The sequence below is a fragment of the Eulemur rufifrons genome, chromosome 6 (assembly GCF_041146395.1).
Source record: "Eulemur rufifrons isolate Redbay chromosome 6, OSU_ERuf_1, whole genome shotgun sequence".
Taxonomy (NCBI): Eukaryota; Metazoa; Chordata; class Mammalia; order Primates; family Lemuridae; genus Eulemur; species Eulemur rufifrons.
Window position 1 is genome coordinate 28,400,001 of NC_090988.1, and position 10,791 is coordinate 28,410,791.

General features: G+C 37.8%; 1 pseudogene; it reads right to left on the reverse strand.

Annotated features, from left to right (window-relative positions):
- LOC138384794 (putative caspase recruitment domain-containing protein 17P) overlaps nucleotides 1-10,173 on the reverse strand; it is a 12,735-nt pseudogene extending 2,562 nt beyond the window's left edge.
- Nucleotides 10,174-10,791: the final 618 nt, after the last annotated feature.

Below are 10,791 nucleotides of genomic sequence, written 5' to 3' on the forward strand. Positions count from 1 at the left end.
CTGAAGACAGATTTGCTATCCCCAAGTTAGCATCTGAAAAGCAGAGATCATCCTTTTGTGCCCTGTGCTTATTCAACTTTGAATATAAAATAATGAAACTGTGTTTGTTCCCTTCCTTTGGGGACAACAGCTGCTGGTCCTCATCCTGCACTGATTCTGCAACCTTCCTCAGATGTACAACATTGGAGACTTCCGTTAAGATTGCAAAATGACAGCAGGATATGAGCACAGTACCAGTTCTTCTCTGGCCTGGCCTTTCCCCTCTAAAGTCTGTGAAAGTCTGCTGGGCCTCTTCACTCCTCCCTCCCGTCCCTCTCCCTCAGTTCTGCTCACCTGAACCTCCACAGAACCTAGTTATGGCTTCCAGGAGATACAGCTCCCTCCAAAACTATTTCTTCCCAGAGACTTGTTTTTTCTTTTCTTTTTCTTTCTTTTTTTTTTTTATTTCATCTTATTGTTATGGGGGATACAGAATTGCAGGTTACATACGTTGCCCATGTACCGCCTTTCCCCCCAAGTCAGAGCTCCAGGCGTGTAGAGACTTGTTTTTTCAACAGTAAAAAACTCACTGGCCATGGCTTTTTTCCTCCTACCCTAATTGTGTGGAGTGAAACTGAAAGTATGTTCCACCTCCTGTTCAGGATGCCTGGTACACATATTGAGAAATAACCACTGCACATACATGTGCATGTATTCTTCCTCCCCACCCCCTGCCCCCGCCCGAGAAATGAGCAGATTGCTGAACTGTGGACTATGTGAAGGAGTGTATTCTTGGGAAATTTTCTTCACCAGCACTTGTAAAAGGTCAGGGTGGGAAGAGAGTGGGGCTTGGAGAATAAGGTAGGAATGAGAAAGTCGTATACAATTAAACTCACACAATGAAGAGTCTCCCATTCATTAGGAAGTGTGATTCCAAAAAGAGAAGTTGAACCATAGTTACTCCTGCCCTTCCTCATAACTCTGGGGTGAGTCCCAGGGTATGTACGTCCCTGTGAAACAGTTTTTTTCTAAAAAATTGGAAACATCTTTTTGACAAAATCAAATCTTTCCTTATCTAACGCTCTTCCTTTTAGATGGCTCTCTTTTGAGGGACATTGCATCATAGACACTAAAAGCTCAGGCTGTGGACTCAGACCTTCCCTTCTAGGACAAGATATTGAACTTTTCTATGCATTGGTTTCCCTGTCTGCAAAATGATTTTATTAGTAGTACATACCTACATCATTCTGAGCATTAAGTGAGTGGAAATGTGGAAACTTCATAGGACATTGTCTGGCCCATGATAAGCACACAATAAATAATATTATTTTTAATATAAATTATTTCACACCAAAACAATCAAGGTTAATGATATGCAGACTTAACTCTAGTTAAGTTTGTCTTCTGTGAAAATCCTCATGTATCTTATAAAGTAATTCATTTAGCAAATAGATAAGGATGACTACTCCATGTCAGACCGTGTCCTAGGTGCCAGGGGTTCAGTCAAAAGAGACATGGTATGATGCCTGCCCCCATGTCTCACATTCAGGAGGGTAAGACAAACATGTAGCCCAATATGTAACTGGGGTATTCAGAGTGTCAGAATGTGGTAAGTGCTAAGAACAACAACAAATTGATTAGGGAAGTGAGTGATAAAATATTGGAGTACTCATCAAAATAGTAGACAGAGGAGCCACTGATGGCCCAAAGAGGTCACTACTTTTCCCAAGTACATGTTCAATTGAGTATTTTAGAAATAAATTCAATGTGGCCAATTTATTTTATGTATATTATTTGATGGAAGGTGGACTAATAACCAAATGCAGATAGTCTTTCACATTTATCAATTTCTTTACCAAAAAATACTGTTGAGATTATAACCTTATTATCTGAAGAGAATAAGGACCCAGAGTTATTACAAAGTTCAGATTGCATGTGTGAAAAAAAAAAAAAAAAGATTGCATGTGTGTTTGTGTGTCTGTGTGCCCACTTGAGTGCATACTCATGCATGTGTGTGCACACACATGACATAATTAAATATTGAAGTCTGGATTACTATTGTCTTAAAACTCTGTACAATAAAAAACAAACTCACCTTTTGACATGTGGGCCACTGGTTTTACTTCCAGTGCCCTAGGCTAAGTGTTAAGTGTGTTTTAGTTAGACTAGAGTTCACTGTGTGGTGGGACAATGACGTAGATTTTAAACCACAGAGCCTTCCAGAGTTTTTTTCATTCTTACTTTGCCACTTCCCCAATCCATTTGTAGTACCATCTTGTGTGCTTTGCCACAGGGGAGACTTGTTGCATGGACAAAAGCAGAAATTCCATTTCCATTGCTTCTCTTCCGTTTATTTATTTATTTTCCCAAATACCTTCAAGATTTCACGTGAGGGTTTCTTCACAAGCCAGGGCCACGCACCACGGAGTTGAAGCATGACAAAGTGGCATCCAAGACACAGAAAAGTTGGCTGGGCCATATGTCTCTAGGGGATTTATAACCATAAACATTGATTTCTACATCCTGGGAAACTAAGCAGAGAGACTCTATATAGAAATAGTCCACTGTGTCCTCAAAAATGAAGATGCCAAAAACTAAAAACAACCCAAATATCTGATACAGGTACATGAATAATAAACAAATTGTGCTATATGGATACACTGGAATACTACTAAATCATAACTAATAACACAGATGAAAATTCATTTACTATGAATGAAAGAAGCCATATACAAAAGAACACATAACCTATGATTCCAATTTTATAAAGTTTTAGAGTAGGAAAAACTAATGTATTATGATAGAAATAAGATCACCAATTGTCTAAGGAAAAGGTGGAGGGAAATTGGGTGCAAAGGGCGTGAAAGAACTTTCTAGGGTGATGGAAAGGTTGCACATCTCGACTGGGATGATATTATACTAGAATATACATGCATCATTAATAATCAAATTGTATTTGTAAAAAGGGTTACATTTTACTTGATGAAGATTATACTATAAAAATTTTAAATATTAAAACAAAAAAAGATCAATAGTTGCAATAATAGACTGGACTGGAAAAGATTTTCTTGATTTCAAGACATACTTAAGCCTCCATAAATTAGTCAAAACTCTGATAAGAAGAAAAGGTTCTCAGAGTGACTGAAATGGAATTATCCACCACCCTAGTTGGATGGGGATTTGTAGACAGAGTGGAGTTAATTTATAAGGATCAGTATATCAAGATATGCACCTGGAAAATAGCATTACATAGATGAAATCATTTTAAAATAAATGAATACAGCAGTATAACTGCAAGTAGTATTTTAAATGAAGCATAGTGATTTAAAAATCATGTCAGAATTGTCTATGTTAACTGTGAAAAAATATTACTTTAAATTACAGAGTAGGTATCATAAAAATCTCTGACATAGGAGGCAGAAGACCCCTGGGCTAGGGTTTTGGTTGTGCCTTTTCCAACCCTTGGGACAGTCACTTACTTTTTCAGTTTATCCAACTAGTATTCTTTACATTTTTGGAATATTAGGACATTTTGATGAATAGAACTTAGAGAAGTAATCAACTATAATATGGTATTTTGTTTTTTTTTTTCCTTTGTCTAAAACATTCGTCTCTTTTGTATAGCTTATCAACATGGATTTTGGGATCTAATAGTCCTGAGATTGACTTCCATTTACTAGCTGTAGATCTTGGGCAAATTATTAAATGATTTTAAGCCTCTTATTTCTTTTCTCACAATTATTCTTACTTTCTAGGCTGCAATGACAGGTGTGAAGATCATGGCATAGTGCCTCCCATCAATAGTGGTCATGAACTACATACAGCCCAGAAGCAAGGTCATGTCAAAATATACTTCTTTGAAAAGTGCTTCTAAATTGTTCATATGCTTTATTTCACATCCTGTCATCAACAACTGCATGAGTTAAACAGGTTAAATAAGCATTAATTCCATTTCACGAATAAGAAGACCAGGTGAAAATTGTTTCAAAGACTTGGGAAATACAAGTTACAGAATTCGGTGAAAAGCCAGCTCGCTCCTTCCCCAAAACTTGCTCAAGGTGATGCGCTACTCTTCAGCCTGGCACTACACTGGCAAATACCAAGGATATAAGCACAGGACTGAACACCTGCTCTATGGAATTGAAGATAATTTGGGGGACATAAAGTGTAAAAATAAATAAGAATTATAATGACAATAAAAGAGGCATAAATAAAAAGTGCGATGAAACATCCGAAGACATTTACATATGGCCTGTAGCAAGAAGGGCAGGCTTCTCCAGGCTGGCAGGACACTCTGCCGCTGTAGGACAGATGGTTTCTGGGCTGGTAACAGGAGAGAGAAAGTAATGAATGTATTGAGTTATTTCTGTGTTCTAGGTAGGATAATAGGTCCTTTGATGCACTCAACAAGGTTGGGAAATTGTTACTAGTATTCCAATTTTAAAGCTCAGTAAATTGAGACTAAGAATGGAAGTGTATTTCTCAATAATAGAGCCTGTAAGTGCAAAGTATAATTTTCATTGCTGTGCTTCAAAGTCCGTGGTTGTTTTTTTTTTTTTTTTTTTTTTTAAATTTATAGAGAGTAGAGATGTGAGACCAGTGCAATCCAATGAGAGAGAATAATATGAACAAAATGTAAGACCAGAGTTATAGGAGAGAGGGAAAAAAACAAAAACATAATTTTGCTTGAGTCAAAAGGAGCTTGTTTGGGATCAGTGGGAAGTAAGTTTTAAGAGATAGACTGGGTCTGATATGATGATTTTTGATAGTCAAATTCAGTAAGGGATTTAAACAGATGTGATAGCAATAAGGAGCCAATGTGGCTTCTTGAGTAACAGAGTCATATTAATATGCCACTAAAATAGCTATTTTGTACTGAATGTTTAACAAGAGCCAGGCTCTGGAATAAGTACATGACCTATACTGTTTCTGCTAGTCAAATCTTTTGAAAATATTGGTACTCAGGCTAACCCAAAATTATCAAATCAGAATCTCATCCTAAGCTTCCAAGAATGAAGCTCAAGATTATGAATAAGTAAAAATAACCCCATGTGTTTTTGATGTAGGTCCTCTATTGAATATCACTGCTAGACTGCCGAATGTCCCAACTTAATATCAGAAATAAACATCACAACATCCAGAATTTAACAGGACATCTTCTTAGAGGCATTGCTGGTCCCATATAAACTGGTAACTGGGCCCTAAATCAGGATGTTGGGGTCAGGAGAAGGGGAGGAGTGCCTGGGAATTGGGACTGACTTTAAAAAGCAGCTATAGTAGAGAAGGGGACCTGAGGGGGAGCAGCAAAGATCTTGCCTGGACTGTCAGGCAGCCAAGAGGGGTGTGTGGTCCACTGGGGTCAGATTTAGCTACCAACAGTACAGAGAATACTGACCCATGGGACCTTTGCAAGGTGAAAAGGTTGATCTTTGAATTGAATTTGGGCAAATCCTTCAGGAGGGATAGACACGGTCTTGAATCTGGTGTGTTGTCTGGCAGCAGAAGCAGAAGCAATGATCCTTCACATTCCGCCCACAGGTCTTCCACTCAAAATATGAGCTATACTGATAGATGAAGTTGGAAAAACACTAGAAAGCTAGCCAGAGAAGGGGTTTGTCTTGCTATCTCAGGGATAGCAGACACAGAAAACATAGAGAATGTGGAAGAGGAGGCAAGAGTGGCAAGTACACTTAGTATAACTTTATAGTAATATTATTATACATAATTTCTGTCTGCATTTTGCTTTTTCATTTTTCTAAAATTGTTTTGGTATGGTAAAGATCCTTCTTCCATCATTTGCTTTAGTTTCAGTGCCCATATCATAGAAGGGTCCGTGTCATAAAAGAGGGTAAATGCAGTCTTGAATAATTGGAAACTTTCTGCCAGATTGTCACATGTCCATTGTTTTCTGGAACTGTTCCCTCTCTATCGTCTTTCTCATCATCTGGCACTGGTTAAGAAGCACTCATCTTCTGTTAATTTCTCTACTGTGGGGTCTATTAGCTCTTTAATTTCTCCAAGATCTATGTCTTAAATCCCTTCACCCCCCTCACCTTTTTGTCTTATCTACAATATCTTCCATGATTTCCTTGATTGGCTCTGTTGTTAAGTCCCGTGAAGTCATTTGCAATATCTGGACAGTTTTCTCCAATAGAATTTATTGTTTTGAGCTTGATGGCTTTCATGAATTTTTTTATAATAATGATAGTATCTTCAATGGTGTAATACTTCCGGACATTCATGATGTTCTCTCTATGGGGGTTCTCTTCCACAGAGTTGACAATCCTCTTCTAAGAGTATCACATGTAATAAGCCTTAAAGATATTTATGACTTCCTGATCTAGAGGGAAGGCACATTGTGTTTGGGGGCAAGGAGTCCACTTCAGTGTTTTCAGCATTGAGCTCATGGGATGCTGGGTGGCTAGGAGCATTGTCCAGTATCAAAAGAATGTTAAAAAGCAGCACCTTACTGACAAGGTACTTCTTGATATCAAGGGCGAAGCATCAATGGAACAAATCAAGGAAAAGGATGCTCCTTGTTGAGGCATTCTTGTTGTATAACCAAAAGACTGGACGCTGGTGCTTATCATTTCCCTTTATAGATAAGGGCAGTGCTGATCATAAACCCAACTGCATTTGCCCAAAACAATGAGTTAGCTTATTCCTTCCTTCCTTAAGTCCTGGTACTCTCTTCTTTTCCTTACTAATAAACGCTGTTTGTGGCATTTTTTCTATCATAGGGCACTTTCATCTGCATCAAGAAGCTGTTCAGGCAGATATTCTTTCTCCTCAATGATTTTTTTAACAGCACTTGGGAACTTGTCTGCTGCCTCTTGGTTGGCAGAATCTGCTTCTCCCTTTACCTTGACATTTTTTTCAGCCAAATATCTTTCTAAAATTATCAAACCATCCTTTGCTGGCATTTAATTCTCCAGCTTTAGATCCTTCACATCCTTTTGCTTTAAGTTGTCCTATAAAGACTTCACTTTTTCTTGAATCATTAGAATCTATTGGCATGCCTTTATTGTACCAATCCTGTACCCAAATATAGGTTGCATTTTCAATACAAGATAAAAAGGTACTCTCAAAAATTTTCATGCCTACTACAGCAGCTATGCTGTTGGCTTCAAGATTTTTTTTTTTCCTATGGTCCTCATGTGGGCCTCATTTATCCTGAAATGTCAGGCAATCACAGCTACAAACCTCAACCTACAGTGCATACCAAACAACACAACTTTTTCTTGAAGTGTCATGACTTTTTTCTGCTTCTTGGGAGTACTTTGTCACTACTGGCACTTCATATGGATCCCATGGTTTTATTCAAGGATTATGATATTGTACTAAACATGATGAAAAATACATGAGAACTGTGAGAGATCACTTTTTACTGTGATACACAATTTACTGGAGGGACTAACTGCTTATGTGGAGATGATTAGAATCATACAGCATTCTAAGTAGATAATCACAACACTCAAGCCACTGCTATAGCAACAGGAGGTGTTTATGAAATTATTTCAGTACTACGGTATGTACCACAGTTAATTTTATGCAGTTAAGATTTAATGATGCATCTTTATGTTTGTTTATATTTTCTTTACTGCAAGTGGCACCATGTATGCTCTGTAAAGTGTGTACATTATGGTGAATATTAATTTTATAACAGATGTGTGTATTTCATGGTAGTAAATGATAAACTAGAATCTACATATATTTTAGTCATTCATGACATACCTAAATTTCTCTTAATTTTTCAATATTTCTAGGTTACATGGTACGTCTGCAAGTGTTTTCAAATTGTTGCAAATATCAAAAAAATTCCCAATATTTTTATTTTTAAAAATCCATGCATAAGTGGGCCCCCATAGTTCAAACCCATGTTGTTCAAGGGTCAGCTGTAATTTATCCAGAATGCAAAAAACAGAGATGAGAAGCTGGACAATTTGAAACAAGGAATCAGAGATATGAAGGATGAAATGAGACATTCTAAGGTATATCTGATCAAAATTCCAGAAAGACAGAACAGAAAGAATAGAAAAGAGACAAAATTTAAAGAGAATTTTCCAGAACTGAGGAAAAATAAGATTCCATTAAATGAGGAAAAACAATGTATCTCAAATAAGATAAATTCTTAAAATAACTGCTTTATAACAGTCCTGGGAGCAAGGCATTCTTATGGGTTGAATTGTGTCCCACAAAAATATATTGAAGTCCTAACCCCCCATAACTCAAAATGTGCCCTTATTAGAAATAAGATCCTTGCAGATGTAATTAGTTAAAATGAGGGCATATTTGATTAGGGTGGGCCCTAATCCAATATGTCTGATGTCCTTATAAAAGAAAAGAGGCTCAGGGACAAAGAATGATGGTGGAACCTGTGAAGACACAGACACACAAAGGGAAGGCAGCAATATGATGATGAAGGCAGAGATTGGAGTGATGCAGCTGCCAGCAAGGAACACCAAAGATTGCTTGGAGCAACCAGAAGTGAGGAGAGCATGGAATTACTGACACCTTGATTTCAGACTTCTGGCCTGCAGAACTGTGAAAGAATGAATGTTCATATTAAGCCACCCAGTTTGTGGTAACTTGTTATGGCAGCCCTAGGAAATGAATACAGGCATTACTCATTCCAATTTGCAGATGAGAAAACAGAGTCTCAGAGACATTAGCTACTTAGCCACGTGAATGAGGAGAATTCTCATCTCATGGATGTATAATCTAATAGTAGAGCAGAGAGCATATTGGTTAGAACAGAAATGAACAACTGGTGACCCACAGATACCATCATGAGCGCAGATACACTTTCCCTGACCCTCAGAAATGTGATTTCTGTTAACATTGAATCATTTATCATAAGTTTAAAAACTGTAAGATTTCAAATAAAATTTTAGATTTTAGGCCTCTCTTGCTTGAATTTCCACATGGAAATAATTAATTACCTGGAACTGAGTCCATGATGCTGCATTCCTGCATTCTTATGTTCTTCTGTGCCCATCTAACTTGATTAACTTAGTAAATGTTCCCTGCCAAGCCTATGGGGTTGACATATTTGTTGGCTCTTCTGGGGAGACTAGAGGCCAGACTTTGGACTCAACCAATCTTATTAAGATTGCTATTAACAATATTTATTAATCTCAATAATTTCCACTGTTGTTATGGCTGCCATAATAATTATCTACTTCAAGTCTCAATTTTCCTATCTGTAAACAACTGGCCTTTCAGAAGTTGCTAAATTAAATTTAATGTCTAGAAAACCTGTTATAATTGTTAAAGAGCAGATATCCAGAAATGTAATTTATTGACTTAATACAATTTTTAAAGTATCTCTAATGCCAGAACAATATGAGAATATCATAAGAGAAAAGTTTGCATAAGAGAATAACAGCATATTCTTACAAGGAATTCAAAGGGTGAGCAACTGCATCCATTTCAAGGGTGAGGGGAGGGCGAAATGTCACAGAATTATATTGATTAACAAAACAAAAGAAACTTACTCGATAAAGAATATAGCATAAGTTTCACAAGCAACGTAGTATGTGATGTTAATTTGCTCTATGAATCTGAGAAGATCGTCATTGGTACATGCCACACCTCTTCAGTCCCCCTGGTTTTAGTGCTGCTGTGGTGGAGAATTTACCTCATGTGGTTGGTGTCACACTTCAAGCCACTGTGCCTTAGGTTCTTTCTGCCTCGCTGCTTGGAGATGTTCACCTGCTTTACTGTGCTTCTGTGGAGAAAGAAATTTGGGAGAAGGGAGGCCCTGTCCTGGGGGCAAATTTCAACCAATGGGTGGCAGTAGTCAGTTGATGGATGTCCTCATTTCCTCATCTTCTAGTAAAGCAGGTTCTTCATAATTCCAGAGTTTCCCCAGAAAGATTGAAACCCAGTTGCTTGGAAAACTAATGAATTCACTAGTGCAACACTTTGGACATTCTCTTCCTTTCATCTCCTTTCCTCCCTCCCTTCCTTGTGTGTATGGAGAACAATGTCCAAATAGGCTACCCGCACTCAGGTTCCTGACTCTGTCTCTGCTTTCAAGAACATCCAAATTGAGACAGTATAATTATCATCATCACCACCATCATCATTGTCACCATCATCGTCATCATTACCACCATCATCACCACCACCATCATCATTATCATCACCATCATCACCACCTCCATCATCTTTACTGAGCACTCTCCCCATGGAAAGCACTGTGCTAATTTCCTACATATAACGTGGCTGTGATTCTTACTACTATTAACTATCCTCACAGACAAAAATCTGTAGCTAAGATTTATTACACAGTAAATCACACATCTAATAACAAGTATGGGAAAGAGGTGGATTTGGATGCATTCGGATACATATCCAGACTAGTGTAACTCCCCAAACCCAGTCTAAGCAGAGGACTAGATTCTTATATTTTTAAGAGCTCTTGCTTCTCAGCACAGCCTTCTTACCTTCACCTTTAAAGCCTTGAAACTGTTCTCCTCAGATGACTTATCAGACTAATGGTCTCAGCACCCTCCACAATGGCCATTCACTAGCTTGAGGCAATCAAGACACTGAATGATCCCTAAATATCCATCTTGTCTGCCTGGTCACACTACAGGACTTTTGGGGATTTCATTGTATCTTAGTTTTGTCTTAGGGAACTCTAGATAATCCTCTGGGATTTTTCTACTACTCTGTAAGGAGACCATTAAATGACAGGTACACTGCATGTCATAGGAATATTTCATACAGTATTGTTTTCTGTGCATAGTGGAATGTGAGATGGCATAGGGAGGAACATGTAAAATAATGTGCAAAAATCACTGT